This window comes from Macaca mulatta, chromosome 3 (genome assembly GCF_049350105.2).
Source record: "Macaca mulatta isolate MMU2019108-1 chromosome 3, T2T-MMU8v2.0, whole genome shotgun sequence".
Taxonomy (NCBI): domain Eukaryota; kingdom Metazoa; phylum Chordata; class Mammalia; order Primates; family Cercopithecidae; genus Macaca; species Macaca mulatta.
In genome coordinates, this window is record NC_133408.1 from 158740577 (window position 1) to 158758177 (window position 17601).

General features: G+C 34.5%; 1 long non-coding RNA gene across 7 annotated transcripts in view; it reads left to right on the plus strand.

Annotated features, from left to right (window-relative positions):
• Positions 1-17601, plus strand: part of LOC106997627 (uncharacterized) — a 277093-nt gene that overhangs the window by 86835 nt on the left and 172657 nt on the right. The window contains exon 4 of one of the 7 annotated variants that reach the window (XR_013415941.1): positions 2166-2536. The exons of the other annotated variants lie outside the window; for them this stretch is intronic. This is a non-coding gene — a long non-coding RNA (uncharacterized LOC106997627). Of the gene's footprint in view, positions 1-2165; positions 2537-17601 lie in introns of those variants that run through there. 7 annotated transcript variants of the gene reach the window in all.

The window sequence follows — 17601 nt, forward strand, 5'->3', positions numbered from 1 at the left end:
CTAAGACTTCCTGAAGTTTGGGAGACTGATTTTAGTCTGAAAGTTGCCTTTTCTTTATTTTGAAAAACTTCAGTTCACAGAATAGCTCCCTGTAGATCTCACAGCTGTGCCACAGATGTTCTTCAACTGCCAGATGACAGCCAGTACCTCTGCAGAGCAGGTGGGACCACTCAGTCTCTAGAGGTATAAGCCTTCCACAAACTGCTTAGATTTGAGAGAGTAAGCTGCACCCAGGGAAAGTTCATGGGGGAAGACATTGCTTTTCCATCACATTTAACTCATGAAAAAAATGTAAAGTCCTTTCTGAGAAGGACCCTGAGGGAAGTAACGAGAAAGAAATGCGTTGTCATCAATCACCTATCCTTGGTGCTTGTAGACTATGGGCAGAAATTGCTGCAGTTTAAATAAAAATTTGTACTTAAATATTTAAATCTGCCTTCAGTTAATATAGTATATATTTTTATAGTTCATATTTATCATTAAAGATTATCTAGTCAGATTATCTTTGGTTCCAGTACTTCTCTTTACTTCATGGTAAATTCTTCATCTTTTTCCTTTCCTTTATATTTCCTTCCAGACTTAATTCACTATTATATAACGTAAGCAAAGTTTGTGTGTTTGATTTTTTCTTTATTAACTCACAGCCTTCAGAGAAAGGTGAAACAACCTATTAATACCGGAGTGAGCACTGGATTTGGAACTAAAAATGTCAGTGCTTTCAGTTTTTGGTAATGAAAAATCCTACCAATGCTTCATTTTACTCTATGTTCAGATGTGCAAGTAGAGTATGCTATACTGAATGCTATAATTCTAAAAAAAAATTTATTAAACAGCCATAAACATAGACTCTTGGGAAGCACTTCGATTTCATCATATAGCACAGTGCAGGAAACAGGTTGTGTTCACAATAAGTATTTCTGGAACAGATGGTGCATAATTGAATAGGGTTGGACAAACAGGTGTACTAGATATATTTAAGGCTGCATTCTGAGCTGAAGGTGCCCCCTACTTTACCTAGTATTTAAAAAGTAGGACTTTTATTTTAAAATATATTATCATTTGTATTCCCACTTCTTTACTTTTTCCTTCTCTGTTTCTATGTTTTTAGTGCATGGTTTAGTTTTTGCTTTTTTTTAACTAGTAAAAGTCTCTTTGGACAGACATTGTGCTACATTTTCAGGATACAGAAATAAATAAAATATCTTTGCTAGCTTACAATCTAATAAAGTAGTTAAGTACTTAAAAAGCCAATAATTCAGCATGATAAATATGTTAAAATATCTATATGAAGAAAACAGAGTGATACTAGTCAAACCGATCACTAATATTAGAATATACTAATATTTGTTTCTATTTATAGATAGATTGCTATATGTCTGACACAGTAATAAATTATTACATTATCTTTTTGTGTGAACAGGGGCTTTTAAAATACTTTTAAAAGAAAACTGGTCATTTAAAAAATTTTAGTGAAAACAATACATTCATTAAAAGCAACTGAGACAATACAGCCAAGGTAGAAGACACGAATAAAAGACATCCAGAGTGACAGAAAAAAAAAATAACTATTATTAACATTATGTAAATATTATCAAAAATATCTATGCAATATGCAAAGAAAATAAGATGATATTTGAATAGGAGAACATACTTGCTATGTTTAATCTTTTAAAAGTGAAAATATTAGTGTTAATGAATTGAAAGAGGTAAAAGAAACAGTTGAAGATATGCTTATAAATGGTTCTTTTAATGTAAAGAATATTATTTTTCCTAACATAACTTTTTTCTAATTAACCTCTCAAGCTATAGAAATAATTGTGAAATTTATGTTAGTAATATTTGAATTACTGGTTTACATTTACATAGTAGGGAAGATGGTGAAAATTATAAATTGGCTACATTCTCTCATCTTCTTTCCTGATTATATGTTTATATTTGAATAATTCTATTAATAGAATAATTCTTATTCAAATAAGTTAACATTTGAAATTCTTTGAGTGTATAGCATTTAGATTTCTGCTAAGAAAATAATCCGTATAGGAACTTACACTTAATTTTTTATTTTACATGTATCAAAAGGATGACACCTGCTCTTTAAGTATATCATTTCCATTTCCCAGTGCTAAATTTTGAATGTTGTTTTGTTTTGTTTTGTTTTGTTTTAGACGGAGTCTCACTCTCTGGCCCAGGTTGGAGTGCAGTGGCGCGATCTTGGCTCACTGCAACCTCCGCCTCCCAGGTTCAAGCGATTCTCCTTTCTCTGGGACTACAGGCACGTGCCACCACGCTGGGCTAATTTTTTGTATTTTTAGTAGAGATGGGGTTTCACCATGTTAGCCAGGATGGTCTTGATCTCCTGACCTCGTGATCCTCCCACCTCAGCCTCCCAAAATGCTTGGATTATGGGCGTGAGTTGCCGCGCCCAGTTCTATCAAATCATTTTTTAAGTGACTATAGATTCTATTTTCTCAGTTGTTTTCCCAGGAACTTTGACACCCTGATTATTATTATTTTTATTTAATTTTATTTATTTATTTATTTATTTATTTAGAGACAGAGTCTCATTCCGTTGCCAGGCTGAAGTGCACTGGCGCAATCTCGGCTCACTGCAACTTTTGCCTCCTGGGTTCAAGCGAGTCTCCTGCCACAGCCTCCTGAGAAGCTGTGACTACAGGTGCACACCACCACGCCCAGCTAATTTTTGTATTTTTAGTAGAGACAGGGTTTCACCATGTTGGCCAGGATGGTCTGGATCTCTTGATCTTGTGATCTACCCTCCTTGGCCTCCCAAAGTGCTGGGATTACAGGTGTGAGCCACGGGGCGCCCAACCTTTCCTCATTATTTTCAACTGAAATGCAAATACGCCTTGTTCTAGTATTCTTGGATCAGACTTATTTTTCTTTGATATCTATATATGGTTGCATTGTCTTCTGAAATTTAATTTTGTAATTGAGATGTCTGATTCTCTTTTATCATACTTAAAATATAGTGACTTAACTATGGATTTTAATTGCATCATTTTCTGAAACACACTGTACTTTTTTCATCTAAAAATATAATACTTATTCATCACAAAAATCTGCATTACTGCATTGAATACTTTTTCTGTATTATTTGTTAAATTTTCTGTCTCTGCCTGTCTAGTTATCCTTTGGGTTTATCTCTATTGCTCCAAAGAAATCACCTCCTCCACTATTCAGTTTTTTATCTTTTGAATTTACTGTGATTAATTCAAAATTTTCTTCTCTGTCAGCAATTCAACATCCTGCCGTGTCTAATATATTTTACTTTGTTTTGTTTCTGAATAGTTGTTTATGGGTATAATTTTTGTTCTCAGTTTGCTGTCTCCTCTATCCCTCACAAGAGATACATTATATATCATTTGATGACCGAGGAGACAGGATCCAAGTGAGAAAGTAACGTTACTAAAGCCCAAAGTAGAGTTGAGATTCAAACTTAGATTTGCCTGACACCTGTTTATCTTCTACACCTCACCCAATTGACTTTTCCTGGACAGTTAATTAATAGTAATTTTTTGTTGTTGTTTTATATCAAACTGAGGCTATAGTTTTACTCATCCATTACTTATACCAATGTTTTTGATTCTCTATTTTTTTTAGTTATCATGAACATTAGTAATAAGAATATTAGGATGCTTATTTAGTTGCTCATTTATTTAAGGATATTTTGTCATACTTTTGTATAAAAAAGCTAAAGCCTAGCTGAGAGAAAACATTTTAATGAGTGACCCATTTCAATGATATTCAATATATGAGTAGAGGCTTCAGTAGTTGAAATGAATTCTAAATTACAAGATCTGTTGGGAAAGGCAACACACAACATTCAGTTTTACTTACAAGCAGCCTTGCTTAAGGAGAATATTGTAATAAGCAGAGTGCTTTCTTTGTGTTTCTATAAATAAAAATTAGACCAAGAAAAGGTTTGCTGTCTATAATCATAGACACTTAGATATTTTCTCCCCAGAACAGCTGGAAGTAAGGTAAAATAAAATAAGATCATTTGCAAGATTACTAATTCTATAAAAAGTCTGAAAAATGAGGGATTTGAGAATTTAATATAACTTTCATTTGTCAAACATACCTTTCTTTTTCTTGTGGCAACTAAAGGTCTTAGAAAACTTGTCTTGATTAACTTCAGCCATTGATTAGAGTGTGTCTGGCCAACTCCTCTTTATATTAGAACACAATCAGAAGAAAAAGTATTTGATAAGATAAACATACATTTTTAATCTGTGGTTTTAGGAAATGAACACTAAATCTGATTTTACACAGTCATTTTGCTGGCACATTTATAAACGTAGCAACTGTTTATAGAAGATATAATAGAACAACTAATAGAACAAGGTCGTTAGGTGCAGATATGGCCTTCAAATAAAGAGATAATGAAGCATCAATGTGTGTGTGTGTGTTGTGTGTGTTGTGTGTAAGTGTGTAAATAAGGAATGAAAGAGCATTTGAGCCCCCGGTAGTGGACCAAATTCTCTCTGGGCACACTGGAGCATTCCATATTGTGGGACTCAAACATTGAGCAGGCCTATCATTTATTGTCCCTCACTCACTCTCCCTCAGGCTGCTTTACTCAAATGTAAATAAACTCTAAGAAGGTCAATAGATTCTTAAAATTTTGTCTTTATTTTTTCTTAGTTCTATTGGGTAATTCATATTTTAATATTGTCCTTGGTTTTGGATGAGCCAAGATGATTGCAAATTTTTATTATATCTAGACCATTTTTGAAATATCTAGGATATATTCGTCTAATACATTTTGGGGTTTTTGAAATGTTTCAACATCGTGTTTTTCTTAAGTTTATCCAGTACCCTCACGTCTCAGAACAAAGGGAATAATCTAGATAGATGGAGATATTTTTCATCAGCCACTTAAAAAGCCAAATTAGACTCAAAGCCCAGTGCTACCTGGAATATAGATAACATTTTCTTTCCTTCTTTTATTCTTCTTCTTATTATTATTATACTTTAAGTTCTAGGGTACATGTGCATAACCTGCATGTTTGTTACATATGTATACTTGTGCCATGTTGCTGTGCTGCACCCATCAACTCGTCAGCACCCAACAACTTGTCATTTACATCAGGTATAACTCCCAATGCAATCCCTCCCCCCTCCCCCGTCCCCATGATAGGCCCCAGTGTGTGATGTCCCCCTTCCCGAATCCAAGTGATCTCATTGTTCAGTTCCCACCTATGAGTGAGAACATGCGGTGTTTGGTTTTCTGTTCTTGTGATAGTTTGCTAAGAATGATGGTTTCCAGCTGCATCCATGTCCCTACAAAGGACACAAACTCCTCCTTTTTTATGGCTGCATAGTATTCCATGGTGTATATGTGCCACATTTTCTTAATCCAGTCTGTCACTGATGGACATTTGGGTTGATTCCAAGTCTTTGCTATTGTGAATAGTGCCGCAATGAACATACGTGTGCATGTGTCTTTATAGCAGCATGATTTATAATCCATTGGGTATATCCCCAGTAATGGGATGGCTGGGTCATATGGTACTTCTAGTTCTAGATCCTTGAGGAATCACCATACTAAATTTTAGGACTGACCTTTGTCTTATAAACATTTTAGATTAATACCTTAAATTAGTATTTGATGGGACCAAATGCTCTGCTGATTTAAACCTTCTGTCTCCATTTGAGATGTCCTATCTCTCTCCTCCTGTCTGCACCTTACACCCAGTGGCTTCTGTGGGATATTTACTCTTTGGCGATGATTTTAGCTCATTTACAGCTAAGCTAAGAAACAAGCGTCAGTCATTGTGATTGTAGACTATGGGCAGAAATTGCTGCAGTTTAAATAAAAATTTGTACTTAAATATTTAAATCTGCCTTCAGTTAATATAGTATATATTTTTATAGTTCATATTTATCATTAAAGATTATCTAGTCAGATTATCTTTGGTTCCAGTACTTCTCTTTACTTCATGGTAAATTCTTCATCTTTTTCCTTTCCTTTATATTTCCTTCCAGACTTAATTCACTATTATATAACGTAAGCAAAGTTTGTGTGTTTGATTTTTTCTTTATTAACTCACAGCCTTCAGAGAAAGGTGAAACAACCTATTAATACCGGAGTGAGCACTGGATTTGGAACTAAAAATGTCAGTGCTTTCAGTTTTTGGTAATGAAAAATCCTACCAATGCTTCATTTTACTCTATGTTCAGATGTGCAAGTAGAGTATGCTATACTGAATGCTATAATTCTAAAAAAAAATTTATTAAACAGCCATAAACATAGACTCTTGGGAAGCACTTCGATTTCATCATATAGCACAGTGCAGGAAACAGGTTGTGTTCACAATAAGTATTTCTGGAACAGATGGTGCATAATTGAATAGGGTTGGACAAACAGGTGTACTAGATATATTTAAGGCTGCATTCTGAGCTGAAGGTGCCCCCTACTTTACCTAGTATTTAAAAAGTAGGACTTTTATTTTAAAATATATTATCATTTGTATTCCCACTTCTTTACTTTTTCCTTCTCTGTTTCTATGTTTTTAGTGCATGGTTTAGTTTTTGCTTTTTTTTAACTAGTAAAAGTCTCTTTGGACAGACATTGTGCTACATTTTCAGGATACAGAAATAAATAAAATATCTTTGCTAGCTTACAATCTAATAAAGTAGTTAAGTACTTAAAAAGCCAATAATTCAGCATGATAAATATGTTAAAATATCTATATGAAGAAAACAGAGTGATACTAGTCAAACCGATCACTAATATTAGAATATACTAATATTTGTTTCTATTTATAGATAGATTGCTATATGTCTGACACAGTAATAAATTATTACATTATCTTTTTGTGTGAACAGGGGCTTTTAAAATACTTTTAAAAGAAAACTGGTCATTTAAAAAATTTTAGTGAAAACAATACATTCATTAAAAGCAACTGAGACAATACAGCCAAGGTAGAAGACACGAATAAAAGACATCCAGAGTGACAGAAAAAAAAAATAACTATTATTAACATTATGTAAATATTATCAAAAATATCTATGCAATATGCAAAGAAAATAAGATGATATTTGAATAGGAGAACATACTTGCTATGTTTAATCTTTTAAAAGTGAAAATATTAGTGTTAATGAATTGAAAGAGGTAAAAGAAACAGTTGAAGATATGCTTATAAATGGTTCTTTTAATGTAAAGAATATTATTTTTCCTAACATAACTTTTTTCTAATTAACCTCTCAAGCTATAGAAATAATTGTGAAATTTATGTTAGTAATATTTGAATTACTGGTTTACATTTACATAGTAGGGAAGATGGTGAAAATTATAAATTGGCTACATTCTCTCATCTTCTTTCCTGATTATATGTTTATATTTGAATAATTCTATTAATAGAATAATTCTTATTCAAATAAGTTAACATTTGAAATTCTTTGAGTGTATAGCATTTAGATTTCTGCTAAGAAAATAATCCGTATAGGAACTTACACTTAATTTTTTATTTTACATGTATCAAAAGGATGACACCTGCTCTTTAAGTATATCATTTCCATTTCCCAGTGCTAAATTTTGAATGTTGTTTTGTTTTGTTTTGTTTTGTTTTAGACGGAGTCTCACTCTCTGGCCCAGGTTGGAGTGCAGTGGCGCGATCTTGGCTCACTGCAACCTCCGCCTCCCAGGTTCAAGCGATTCTCCTTTCTCTGGGACTACAGGCACGTGCCACCACGCTGGGCTAATTTTTTGTATTTTTAGTAGAGATGGGGTTTCACCATGTTAGCCAGGATGGTCTTGATCTCCTGACCTCGTGATCCTCCCACCTCAGCCTCCCAAAATGCTTGGATTATGGGCGTGAGTTGCCGCGCCCAGTTCTATCAAATCATTTTTTAAGTGACTATAGATTCTATTTTCTCAGTTGTTTTCCCAGGAACTTTGACACCCTGATTATTATTATTTTTATTTAATTTTATTTATTTATTTATTTATTTATTTAGAGACAGAGTCTCATTCCGTTGCCAGGCTGAAGTGCACTGGCGCAATCTCGGCTCACTGCAACTTTTGCCTCCTGGGTTCAAGCGAGTCTCCTGCCACAGCCTCCTGAGAAGCTGTGACTACAGGTGCACACCACCACGCCCAGCTAATTTTTGTATTTTTAGTAGAGACAGGGTTTCACCATGTTGGCCAGGATGGTCTGGATCTCTTGATCTTGTGATCTACCCTCCTTGGCCTCCCAAAGTGCTGGGATTACAGGTGTGAGCCACGGGGCGCCCAACCTTTCCTCATTATTTTCAACTGAAATGCAAATACGCCTTGTTCTAGTATTCTTGGATCAGACTTATTTTTCTTTGATATCTATATATGGTTGCATTGTCTTCTGAAATTTAATTTTGTAATTGAGATGTCTGATTCTCTTTTATCATACTTAAAATATAGTGACTTAACTATGGATTTTAATTGCATCATTTTCTGAAACACACTGTACTTTTTTCATCTAAAAATATAATACTTATTCATCACAAAAATCTGCATTACTGCATTGAATACTTTTTCTGTATTATTTGTTAAATTTTCTGTCTCTGCCTGTCTAGTTATCCTTTGGGTTTATCTCTATTGCTCCAAAGAAATCACCTCCTCCACTATTCAGTTTTTTATCTTTTGAATTTACTGTGATTAATTCAAAATTTTCTTCTCTGTCAGCAATTCAACATCCTGCCGTGTCTAATATATTTTACTTTGTTTTGTTTCTGAATAGTTGTTTATGGGTATAATTTTTGTTCTCAGTTTGCTGTCTCCTCTATCCCTCACAAGAGATACATTATATATCATTTGATGACCGAGGAGACAGGATCCAAGTGAGAAAGTAACGTTACTAAAGCCCAAAGTAGAGTTGAGATTCAAACTTAGATTTGCCTGACACCTGTTTATCTTCTACACCTCACCCAATTGACTTTTCCTGGACAGTTAATTAATAGTAATTTTTTGTTGTTGTTTTATATCAAACTGAGGCTATAGTTTTACTCATCCATTACTTATACCAATGTTTTTGATTCTCTATTTTTTTTAGTTATCATGAACATTAGTAATAAGAATATTAGGATGCTTATTTAGTTGCTCATTTATTTAAGGATATTTTGTCATACTTTTGTATAAAAAAGCTAAAGCCTAGCTGAGAGAAAACATTTTAATGAGTGACCCATTTCAATGATATTCAATATATGAGTAGAGGCTTCAGTAGTTGAAATGAATTCTAAATTACAAGATCTGTTGGGAAAGGCAACACACAACATTCAGTTTTACTTACAAGCAGCCTTGCTTAAGGAGAATATTGTAATAAGCAGAGTGCTTTCTTTGTGTTTCTATAAATAAAAATTAGACCAAGAAAAGGTTTGCTGTCTATAATCATAGACACTTAGATATTTTCTCCCCAGAACAGCTGGAAGTAAGGTAAAATAAAATAAGATCATTTGCAAGATTACTAATTCTATAAAAAGTCTGAAAAATGAGGGATTTGAGAATTTAATATAACTTTCATTTGTCAAACATACCTTTCTTTTTCTTGTGGCAACTAAAGGTCTTAGAAAACTTGTCTTGATTAACTTCAGCCATTGATTAGAGTGTGTCTGGCCAACTCCTCTTTATATTAGAACACAATCAGAAGAAAAAGTATTTGATAAGATAAACATACATTTTTAATCTGTGGTTTTAGGAAATGAACACTAAATCTGATTTTACACAGTCATTTTGCTGGCACATTTATAAACGTAGCAACTGTTTATAGAAGATATAATAGAACAACTAATAGAACAAGGTCGTTAGGTGCAGATATGGCCTTCAAATAAAGAGATAATGAAGCATCAATGTGTGTGTGTGTGTTGTGTGTGTTGTGTGTAAGTGTGTAAATAAGGAATGAAAGAGCATTTGAGCCCCCGGTAGTGGACCAAATTCTCTCTGGGCACACTGGAGCATTCCATATTGTGGGACTCAAACATTGAGCAGGCCTATCATTTATTGTCCCTCACTCACTCTCCCTCAGGCTGCTTTACTCAAATGTAAATAAACTCTAAGAAGGTCAATAGATTCTTAAAATTTTGTCTTTATTTTTTCTTAGTTCTATTGGGTAATTCATATTTTAATATTGTCCTTGGTTTTGGATGAGCCAAGATGATTGCAAATTTTTATTATATCTAGACCATTTTTGAAATATCTAGGATATATTCGTCTAATACATTTTGGGGTTTTTGAAATGTTTCAACATCGTGTTTTTCTTAAGTTTATCCAGTACCCTCACGTCTCAGAACAAAGGGAATAATCTAGATAGATGGAGATATTTTTCATCAGCCACTTAAAAAGCCAAATTAGACTCAAAGCCCAGTGCTACCTGGAATATAGATAACATTTTCTTTCCTTCTTTTATTCTTCTTCTTATTATTATTATACTTTAAGTTCTAGGGTACATGTGCATAACCTGCATGTTTGTTACATATGTATACTTGTGCCATGTTGCTGTGCTGCACCCATCAACTCGTCAGCACCCAACAACTTGTCATTTACATCAGGTATAACTCCCAATGCAATCCCTCCCCCCTCCCCCGTCCCCATGATAGGCCCCAGTGTGTGATGTCCCCCTTCCCGAATCCAAGTGATCTCATTGTTCAGTTCCCACCTATGAGTGAGAACATGCGGTGTTTGGTTTTCTGTTCTTGTGATAGTTTGCTAAGAATGATGGTTTCCAGCTGCATCCATGTCCCTACAAAGGACACAAACTCCTCCTTTTTTATGGCTGCATAGTATTCCATGGTGTATATGTGCCACATTTTCTTAATCCAGTCTGTCACTGATGGACATTTGGGTTGATTCCAAGTCTTTGCTATTGTGAATAGTGCCGCAATGAACATACGTGTGCATGTGTCTTTATAGCAGCATGATTTATAATCCATTGGGTATATCCCCAGTAATGGGATGGCTGGGTCATATGGTACTTCTAGTTCTAGATCCTTGAGGAATCACCATACTAAATTTTAGGACTGACCTTTGTCTTATAAACATTTTAGATTAATACCTTAAATTAGTATTTGATGGGACCAAATGCTCTGCTGATTTAAACCTTCTGTCTCCATTTGAGATGTCCTATCTCTCTCCTCCTGTCTGCACCTTACACCCAGTGGCTTCTGTGGGATATTTACTCTTTGGCGATGATTTTAGCTCATTTACAGCTAAGCTAAGAAACAAGCGTCAGTCATTGTGATTGTGACCAGCAAATGTCCTCTTTTCTTTTCTAGGAGCACCACAAATAAATAGTTAAAACTTCACACTATTTGTCTCAGTTTCTTTGGAAAGACCCGAACTGGTTTAATACGAAGTTTTTTATTGTGTTAAACAGGATTGTCAAGCTTTTGAGCACAATTCATTTTTCCTAAAGAACCAATTTTATTTTGCAGTAATTAATGGATATAATATCCCCCAAACAATTGTAAAAGTTATTTGTCTGTGTCAAATTAAGGATCAGGGAATTCTTTTTGTTTGTTTGTATTCTGTCCTGTTTCTTCTTTCTTTCCTGTAAGTGAATAAATATAACAATTTTTAAATCTGAAGATAGTGGTGACTTTTGAGGAAGTGTGTTTTATTGTAGTTTTCTTTTTTTTTCAGTCCAAAGCATATGTGCTTTCATAATATTTATTTATATGGAGTTCTGGGTAAAGCTATTCTGCATGAAAATAAACAGATTTATGAAAGGTACTAGTGCCTGAATATTTTGGTTTCAATATAGAAGTTCTATAATTGTCTGCTACCTGGCTTTGAAATGAGAGTGTTCTCATGCAAAATAGCAAAGGACAGGCAACAAATAAACTCAACATTTTCATTATTTAGAGCACTAAAACATATATATTTTATTCACTAGAGACAGAGAATATAAACATCCAAATCTCCAAATAATTACTAAACCTCATTTTAGCTTACAGTTCCAAACTTCTTATATTCGAACAGAGAAAAGATTTGTATGCACTCTTCTTTACAGCTAAATGAGCAACAAAGTACATTAAAAGTACAAAGTAATTGTCTTTGTTAACCCATGGGCTGCATGTATAGGAGCCATAAGATGCAATATGTGTGTCATGTAGAGTACTCCCTATAAATGTTATGTTAATGCTCACATGTATATTATGTATGTTCACAGCTCTGCTTTTCTCATAGATCTTTTTTTCTGTGTTGTAAATAAATCCTGGAGTAAAGTGTATGGTGCTTTGTTTCCTTTGATAAAATTAACATACCTTATTCTTTAGTGCAGTTCTAGGTTTACGGAAAAATTGAGTAAATTACAGATTTCCTATTGATTCAGTGGTAACATTTGAGAGGAAGCATTATATAACCCTATAATTAGGTCCCAGTCTTTTAGAAAGTCTGTGTCTTAAGCCTAAGAAGTTTTGGTGCTTGTGTTAGTTTGTTTTGCCTTGCTGTAAAGAAATACCTGAGGCTGGGTAATTTACTTTAAAAATAGTTTTTGGGGGCTCACAGTTCTGTAGTCTGTAGTAGAAGCATGCCACCAGCATCTGTTTCTGGTCAGGACCTCAGGAAGCTTTTACTTACCACGGGAGGCAAAGAGTGAGCAGGTGAATCACAAAGTGAGAGAGAGAGAGAGGAGGATGTTCCAGTCTCCTTTAAACAATCAGTTCTCCTGTGAACTAACAGAGTGAGAACTCACTCATTACAAAGGGAAGGACAGCACCAAGCCATTCCTGAGGGACCTGCTCCTATGACCCAAACAACTCCCGCTAGGTCCATTTTCAATATTGGAGGGTTCATTTCAAGGCAAGATTTGGAGGAGACCTACATCCAAACCATATCGGTGCCTCCCAAACTCAAGTGAATTATTACATAAAAACTCTTTTTTTCAGCCACCCTTTTAAGGTAACTGAAGAAGAACTGACACGTTATGAATACCTGGTTTTTTTATTTTTTATTTTTTTTTGCTGGTTTGTATATATTTATTATTTTACTTCACTTTGTGTCATGGATTCACTCTGAGTTTCAGGATATAGTAAATTATTTAAATGAGAAAGCACTCAAATACATATTTTCTAGACTATTACATATTAGCATTCCAAATTGATTATTTCTTGATTATTACTGAAATTTCTGGGAGGTGTTTATATAATTCATTTGGGGCCTTTGAAATACTTCAACATTTATTTATCCAAAAGCTTTCCAGTGCCCTAAACTAAACTTCTCATAAAAAAGAGAATAATGTGGAAATAAGTAGAAATATTTTGAGTATCCTTCAAAACACTAAAATGAAAACTTCTGAGTTATAAAAAGTCTATATGTTTTAGTTTCAAGTGAACCCTCAAAACCTATCATGAAAATATACATTTTACTAAATCCTATGAAGTTTGTTATCTGTTTTTGGCAATGAATCAGTTAGTAATGATAGCTCAGCAAAGGACAAAATAGAAAAGGTTTAAAATCATCATGACAGGACTAAAAACCACAGCATACCAACTTAGTTTAACATTCAGCGAACTGATTCATTGGCCAGGAATTTTTTGAAGGCATTGACATATTACATAAAAGAGAAATAATTGTGAAGCATTAGCCAATGTTATCACGCACGAAAAATGTTTTAGAAATATTTTACCTGTGGTTGTTTAAAGTGTTGGGACTCTGGAGAATTTAACTTTGAAATCTCGGTTCCTAGATAATGATGGATAAATGATGAGTTGTTGCACATAACTGGGTAACGACTTGAATAATTTTGACTTTCACTCAAATTAGACTTTCAGCCAGAAGCATTATGAATGAAATGACAGTAATAGAATATGAGAGAAAACTGTTTTAGAATAATATTCTTTTCCAGTAAAATGCTATTTATAAGTACTACTTCCTTTTCTTAGTTTTGGTTTTGGTTTTGTTATTTTGGTATGATTTTTAATCCTCAAATTTCTTTAAAAGGACATTTTCTGTGGTGGTCTTGCCTTTATACTTAGGACTACTACAGTCTCACTATTTGAGAACTTCTACTCCCTACTGGGCTGAGAGAATTTAAAAATGTTCACTTTTCAGCTAAAGTTTGGTAAACATCTTTTTTATGAATAAAATTGTTGATGCCTTGCTTTTGGCTATGCTTTTAAAAAAACTGTCCACTTTCCCCAATAGAAATTTACAAATTCAATACTAATTTAAAATGGAATTTTTAAAACCTCAAGACTTTTTATCATTAATTTTAAAATAGACATCTATTTTTTAAACAATTCAAATTTAAGATCACATGAAATTTTAAGGAACTGAGCTAGCTTATTCTTTTCTAGTTCAACAAAGTGAAAATATTTTATACAGCAATCACAGTCTCACTGGTGATCTTTCCAAATATAAGTTGTTTGTGAAATTTCTGTCATATTGTGCAAGATCAAGAATATACACTGGCAATTAAAATTCATTGCAAAATGATTAAGAAATATTTGAATAGAGAATCTTGGTTTACAAGTGTATATGATGGGGCCATATTTTGACTCAAGTGCATATAGTTTCAATAGGACCCAATCTCATGATCAATTTATTGTAATAGTCAATACTTAGTAAATGTGTTTTCTAGGTACAGAAATGTTGTATACGTGATTTTACTCATTTTTTAACAGTTCATATTAAATTATTTTTCTTCTATGTTTTCCCCAATTATGTCCTTATAGTTTCCACCTGTTCCAGGTCAGCTTGATTTCTCTTTTCATTGCCTATATCCTTCCTAAACGACTTGTGATCTTCCCCTGCTCACTTGTTTTCACAAGCAAAAGTCTCAAAATTTGTGCAAGCGAGGTTATTCAGAATTTCTATGGCAGTGATAGTTTCACAAAAGGTAGAAAGAATCATGGCCGCTGGGTGCGGTGGCTTATGCCTGTAATCCCAGCAGTCTGGGAGGTCGAGGCGGGTGGATCATGAGGTCAAGAGATCGAGACCATCCTGGCTGACACAGTGAAACCCCATCTCTACTAAAAATACAAAAAATTAGCTGGCTGTGGTGGCAGGTGCCTGTTGTCCCAGCTACTCAGGAGGCTGAGGCAGGAGAATTGCTTGAACCTGAGAGGCGGAGGTTGCAGGGAGCCGAGATCGCGCCACTGCACACCAGCCTGGGTGATAGAGCGAGACTCCATCTCAAAAAAAATAAATAAATAAAAATAAAATAATAATAATAATAATAATAATAATGGCCTGGAAGACTTTAAACTGGCTGGCTGGGCCTTTCACCTCTGGTGCATGTGTGAAAGAGAGATAAAGAACAAGTTGCTGGCCTTCTCAAGTGTAAACGGGAATAGAATGTCACATTGACTTGCAGGCTTGCCAAAAGTGATTTTTTAGGCCACATCCCCGAGTTTCTAAGTCAGAAGGTCTAGAGTAGGGTCCAAGAATGTACATTTCTTATAAGTCACCAAGTGATGCCGAAGCTGCTGGTCCAAAGACCGCACTTTGAGAATCATTGTCTAAGACCTACACAGCAAATTGCTGTTAATGCTCCCTTCATGAACGAGAAGAGCAAGCCTCTTTCAGAACTACTTGCATTACGTGGCTAGAGGGTTCTCTTTTCCCTATTCCTAGAGATAAATTGTGATCCCACCTTCATCCCCCTACATCACATACCCTTGAAAATGTGGATTTTGTGGTATTCTCTCAGAATCTGCAAAACAAAGAATAACATGCTAAGCCAGGGGTCCCCAACCCCGGGTACTGGTCCATGGCCTGTTAGAAACCTAGAAACTGGGCTGCACAGAAAGAGGTGAGCAGTGGGTGAATTAGCAAAGCTTCATGTGTATTTACAGCCACTCCCCATCGCTCGCATTACTGCCTGAGCTCTGCCTTCAATCAGATTGGCTATGGCGTTAGAGTCTCATTGGACCGTGAACCCTATTGTGAATTGTGTGTCAGAAGGATTTGGTTGCATGTTCCTTATAAGAATTGAATGCCTGATGATCTCTTGCTGTCTCCCATCACCCCTAGAAGGGACCATCTAGTTGCAGGAAAACAAGTTCAGGGCTCCCACTGATTCTACATTATGGGGAGTTGTATAATTATTTCATTATACATAACAATGTAATAAGAATAGAAATAAAGTGTACAATAAATTTAATGCACTTAAATCATCCAGAAATCATCCTTCCTGCTCCCCATGTGTGAAAAATTTGTCTTCTATAAAACTGGTCCCTGGTGCTAAAAAGGTTGGGGGCCACTGTATTAAGCAACTAAGCTTTAATTGGCGGCAAGTAGACATTATTATACCTGGAACTTTTTCAGGAATTCTCAGGATAACAATTTTATTAATGCTATCTCACAAGATCCGAGGGTTGGCTCCAATAGGATAGCATTGGTTTCCCGAGGAATTTAACTAGGATATCCTGATAAAGCAAGGTGTTCAGAAACGTTGGCTCAGGTTTCCCTTTCTCAGAATCGAGCTCCATCCCTTTTCCATTAATATGTGCTAATCCTTAATTATGTTTTTTTGTCTTCCTCTACTAATATATGCCATACATTTTTATATAGATGGATCTATATTTTATTAATCTGATCACTGTCTTATTTTCTTTTGATAAAATAGGTAGAGTACATTAAGTAACCAGTACAAATATATATTGTTAGTAGGTTTTTTAACAGAGTCCTGATTGACACAGATACAGGTCCATAACCCCTTATGAAAAACCCCAATGTCCAAAAGGCTCTAGAAAGGAAGTAAATGACATATAACTTATTTTGGGGAAAGAAAACCAAGAGAACATGATTTAAAGTGACATGAAAATATTTATAGGGTAATTTTCCCATTTACTTTAAATAATTGTATATTTCACTTCAGCAACACTTGTATATGTAATTACTCACTGATGTTCCAGCTACAGATGGAGATATTATATAATATAGATTACATGGTCCAAATTCTAAATTTGGGGTTTTGAACTCACTGGACTCCATGAGTTTTGGATAGAGGACAGTGCATTCATATAAACGTGCATTTTATAAAGGCCAATTTGCTTACTCTGTGTAATGCTGGACCCAAGTTGATTCTATATTACTTTTTTTTTAAGTACACAAATGCATTCCATGCAATATGCAAGACTTATAATAACACACTTTTATTTTGAAATTTGTTATATTTGATTACAATAATAAACATACATCATTTTTATTAAGCCTGACAGTTTCATAGATGGCAAAGTTAGAGAGAAAACCAACATCTGAAAACTTCAGAACTTTCTCTCCTCCTTTTCACTGATAGAGGATAAATCAGATTTACCAGCCCAGACAGCTATAGGAAGCTAATAGCTTTCTGTCCATAGCTGTCACCACGTGTCTGCATCTTGCACAGATTTGAGTAATCTACTTAAAATCACATAGTTCTTCAGGCTTTTCAAAATATTATTGTTGGCTAAAAAACCTTTGTCTATACTCCCAAGGGAATGGAGCTTAGTACCCAGCTCTTAAGGAACGCACATTAATCTGAGATCCTACAGATAAGGAGGTGTTGCTTTATAATAGACTCATATCTCTCAAGTTTCTGTTACGAACATTTCTGTTTGAAAGTTTCTTAAAATACAGATTCATGGATCCTAATCTGAGCCTAATCAATCAGCAACTCAACT